Source organism: Lygodium microphyllum, chromosome 24, assembly GCF_053477565.2.
Source record: "Lygodium microphyllum isolate KBCC chromosome 24, Lygodium_microphyllum_v1.1.10, whole genome shotgun sequence".
Lineage (NCBI taxonomy): Eukaryota > Viridiplantae > Streptophyta > Polypodiopsida > Schizaeales > Lygodiaceae > Lygodium > Lygodium microphyllum.
Window position 1 is genome coordinate 125,034,340 of NC_141158.1, and position 4,989 is coordinate 125,039,328.

The 4,989-nt window shown below is 45.2% G+C and overlaps 1 pseudogene across 1 annotated transcript; it reads right to left on the reverse strand.

The window, feature by feature from the left end:
• Positions 1 to 243: 243 nt before the first annotated feature.
• Positions 244 to 2,089, reverse strand: LOC148015618 (small ribosomal subunit protein eS17-like; annotated as a pseudogene). Its single transcript, XR_015688428.1, has 2 exons — positions 1,034 to 2,089; positions 244 to 929 (listed from the first exon to the last, which is right to left on the reverse strand). The product of XR_015688428.1 is annotated as a small ribosomal subunit protein eS17-like (transcript).
• Between the last annotated feature and the right edge of the window lie 2,900 nt (positions 2,090 to 4,989).

The following is a 4,989-nucleotide window of genomic DNA, read 5'->3' on the forward strand; positions in this document are numbered from 1 at the left end:
CAATTTGAATGTTGAGAAGCCTCCTAGTTCTCTAGGACCACCCTGCCGTAGGACGGACCCATCAGGGGGTTTCGCCCACCCGCTTCCCTTGATAGCTTTAGTTTCCTACTTACCTAAGGGCACATTAGTGGTAACACATACAAGAAGCTTCCTTAATTAACTCATTAGTCACATGTTCATTTACGTAATTTTATGCACTGACACAAAAATAGATCAGACAAATTCCTTGAAAGTAAAATTTATATAAAAATTTAACTGAGATACAAATCCCGTCCATGGAACAATTTCCACAATCCGTAAGGATGCGTATTATTTTCCTCCAGGTTTCCGCTCTTACACTTCAAATCTAGTCTCATTTTCCAACAATAAACCCTACTTTTCAGGTACACAGGTAGAGATGGTAGCTTTCTTGGAAGACACACAGGAGCTATGGTAGGAGTCTTGGCCAAATCTGGAGGCAAGGAGACAAAAATGGCAACTCATTTTCAACTTTGAGACCTATAGGGTGATGAAGAAGGATGCTGTGAAGAACAGAGAGAAGCAACAGAGGCAAATTTGAGGGTGATGATGCCCAAGGAATCTCCACCAACACCATTGGAGCTTGATGTGTGGAGGATAACCTTCTGTTGGACGGGTTTCATCTCTGCGTCCGAGCAAAAGCTGTTGTGAGGTTCCACAGCAGTATCAGAAGATTCTTTCATCTCAACAGAGACTCTCTTCTTCTTCCACATCTCCACAACCTTCTTTGCCCTCCGTTGTACCTCTTGATGCTTGTGACTTCGATGATTTACAAATTTCCGCACAGCACAACTCTTCAAAGCCAGGAGATCTACAGTCATCCTCTAAATGGCCTGAAGCAAGAGCAAGAGAAGATTCTCACAAGCCTCGTCTTCCCCTTCTAGTGCAGATTTGCCTATCTGAGATGTCTCCTGCAGCCACTGATCCAGTAAATACAAGCCTCCAAGCTTAAGAAAGCGCTTCAAAAGATCCACCTCCTGAGTGCAGGCTAAGGCAACGACAAGCCCAGATCTACCTGAGATCAGATCAAGTGTCTTAATTGCAGATTCCTCAGGGACAAAGTCCATGCACCTTTCACGCTCCTCTTGAAGCTTCAATGAGATGCCTCTGACAGGGCCTCATTGAATTCGCTTCATCAAGTGCGTTGCGAACCCCGCAATCTTATTTCGCAAGCGCTTGGACAAGATAATGGCCACTTCCTCAGCAATCTTCTTGTTGGTTTGGAAATCCAAGGTCATCCACGAGTAATACTTCTTGATCATTTTCCTAGAGGCCTTCTTCACAGTCTTTGTTCTAACACGCCCCATGTTTGCTTGTTGGTCTGGAAATCCAGGGTCATTTGCGAGTAATACTTCTCGATCATTTTCTTGGAGGCCTTCTTCACAGTCTTTGTTCTGACACTCCCCATGTTTGTAGGACGAAGATGGCTACCGCAGATCAAGTTCTTCCTACCGCCATCATTAATCCATTCATGCTGCATCATGTAGGCAAGCCTTTCCACATAGGCAACATCACAGCCAGGCCCCCTCCTTTACTCAAAACAAGATTAAGGCTCAAATCATGTTGAAGAATTAGGGTTGGAGATGTGCAGCAAGAAAGTGAGGCACGCCTTCCTATGGCTCATCTAAATCCAAGAGATGCTCCTTCAGCCTCCTATGCTCCCATCTCTCTCCCTTCCATCCTTCTAGAATTTAAAATTCTCCTTAATATGTGTTAGATGACTTGCAAAGATCGATCCCGTGGTGACTGAAGTAGTTTCAGGCTGCTGTTGATCAGTGGCCACCACATATGGCCATCCATCATCAATTATCAGGAAGTGTGGTGGTACTCCACCTACAATTAAGCTATCTACTGTGCTGACATCATTGTAAAATGCATCCCATGTGCACCATCCAAACCAATCTAAGAAACTTGGCGTCTTTTTCTCTTCTCGGTGCTAGAATGTCTACAAACTCTTCTCAACAGCCTCCACAGCATCAGTTATTACTTCAAAAGGATTGCTTCCTGAGTTCAGAGTCGCACGAAATGCATCTTCCAAGAGAGGCAGAAACACAATGTAGGTAGACGGCAAGCCAATGTATTTGGCCGAATTGCCACTACTAGCTACAAAAGTATCATCTCTGACTGATGTGGCACTTTTAGAGACTGTTCTTTGATATTGTTGATTGTGATTCCCGAAGCCTTGTGGCGGCGCTTGTTGTACCTGAAGACGGGCATTCTCAGTGCCTCTAGGAAGAGCACCGTGCCCCTGAGAAGCCATTATAGAAGCTACAAGTACAAGTCCCAGGGGGCCAGGACCAGGTAGTCTTCATCCCCTTGGCAAATATGCACAGAGAAGTCAGTTGGGTCCTGCATATCACCTGGATCAAAACTCCCACTTGCCAAACATGATCACCACATCCTTGACCAATGACTCAACAATGCCTTGCTGAGTTGCCTTCTTCCCAATCTCTGTCATGAAGCTCTTGTAAGATTGCAATGCTTTACGATCTGATGCACCAAACACATCAATTCTCAGTTGCACAGCAGTGGACGTTGGGAAGAGGCGTTGTGTCATCCACCAATATGAAAGCCATGGCAAGTAGTGGGTCACTGTTAAGAACCAGTGGTCTCCATTCACTTGTGTGGACATTGCCTACTTGAACTCTTCGGGACTCACACCAAATCACAAGCAATTTGTGATTGGGACTATCATTCCCACTCCAGATAGCGTGTGTGGAATGTATTTGATACATCCCCATGTAGCATAGCCTCCAATAGATTGGCCTACAACATAGAACTTTGCCCCAAGCTGGAGCTTGTCTGCTAATTGTTCTATGTCATATGCTTCACTCTTGATACTATGGTGTGGATTTGGGTCACTCTCTCCGTATCCAGCCCTTGTGGATGGTTGCTGCTGCACTGGTTGTGTCTATGGCAATGGCACCAGGATTGGTTTACTAAGGGTATCATCATATTCTTTGACATATGCCCTCAATGACATGTATTGAGGGTATCATCACAAATGTGTTTAGCTGGGAAATTCTGGATCACAGAACTTTTGTTGTCTAAAGCAATCTATATTCTTTAGAAGCATTCCCAACAATCTCTGGGTCTCTCTGAAAACCAAAGCTTCACATAAGCTTACTGATCTGCCCAACGAAAAGGAAATTGGAAAAGCGCTACCATCTTTAGATTCAAGGGGTTTTGAAGCAATGGAATGCATTGGATGTGTGAGGAATCATGGGGTGTATGCCTAAAGTGCAGTGATTTAGTTGTAAAGCTAAGGCTTGGCACTTTGATTCTCTTGATAGTGGCACTTATATGCTTATGTTGGTATGAAGATATTTTTGCAAGTGGCAATGGTACTCACGGGGTATGCATATGCCCTTGATTGGCAATCTTGGTAATGATGCTTATGATTGGTCTTGAGATGTCATGCCTGGTAAGGTTATGCTCTTGTTGGCAATGTATTAGCCCTAATTGGCAAGGATTTGGTTCATATTGGCAATGGTTCCCACACACAGTGATGCATGGAAGTTGCAAAGTATTGCAGGGATGCAAACTCACGGAACTACTGACAAAAGTCAATTACAGCAAAGCCTTCTTGTGTGATTGAGCACAAACCCCAAAGCTCAATTCAAAGAGGGCATCATCCCCTTTGATTTGAGCCAAAAATCTCCCCATTCTGCCGCAAGCTTTGGGAGATACACCCAATTTTGTGCTCAGAGGTACTGTGGGACAAGCAACAGTCCTACACAGTCAACCCACAAAAGTCAATTACAGCAAAGCCCTAATCATTTACTGTCTGAGATATTTTTACATAGCCTCATAGAGGGGATTTAGAGCTTTAATTTGAATTAGAAAGTTTGGCGATTAGAGCTTCCTAGCTCAAGATATTGCCATTTTTGTAACAGATAGTCTAGCGGACTGCACTTAGGATGGCAGGCCACAAGGGAAAAGCAAAGGCCCAAGAGGACTTCGAGCGTGAAATAAGGGACTCCCGTGCCTCTATGAATGATCCTAGCTCCACCCAAGAGGATCATGAAGACATGCTTGAAGAAGGGGCCCCCAAGACAGACCATTTTGCTATGCTTAATGACACACTATGTCAACATGAGACCCATCATGATGAGCGACATTGAGAGCTGGAACATTGCCATATGGAGGTGGAAAACCGCTAAGATCAGCGTCATAGCGAGATGATTGGCTAAGATGGACTTGCTCGTAGAGCGCATGGGCACCCTCATCTCTACCCTCTCACCCTCCTCATCTCAACCCAAGGAGCACGATCCTCCCTGTGAGACCAACCGCCTTTCCCCCTTGGAGATGGGATGTGGCCAGCAAGGTTTCGGTAGCACCCATGGTTTTCCCCATACCACCTATGAGCTTGGTGATCCCTCTATGCGACATGATGAGCTCATCCTCCCCTCACCCGTGACGAACCCTTCCATCCCATCCTTGGGACAGCACCTCCCCCGTAGTGGAAGCTATATGCAAGAGCAAAATGCAAAATTTGGGCAGCAAGGCCCTAATATAGGTGCACATGGGCAGCATGCACATGGTAATAGGCAGCATGCACATGGCAATGGGTAGCATGCACATGGCAATTTTGGGCAGCAATGCCCCAAAGTTCAATTTGGTTTGCATGTATTGCATGGGCAGCATGGGAATTTTGGGCAACAAGGCCCTAATAATCAGTTTGGCCCACATGTAATGCATGGGCAGTATGGCACCCATGGACATTTTGGTCAACAAGGCATGTATGGGCATTCTCACGGACATTATGAGTACCATGACCATTTGCATGTGCCTACTTATCGTCAACATGCATATGATGATTGTGAATATTTTTAGGAGCATGCATACGGAGATTCTTATGCAATGCAAAAGCAGAAAGCCAGTGATTATGACCAGCATCATGCCGATACCTATGCTCATGGACTTGCCACTCATCATATTTATGGTTAGTCAGGATGTAAGGACCCCATT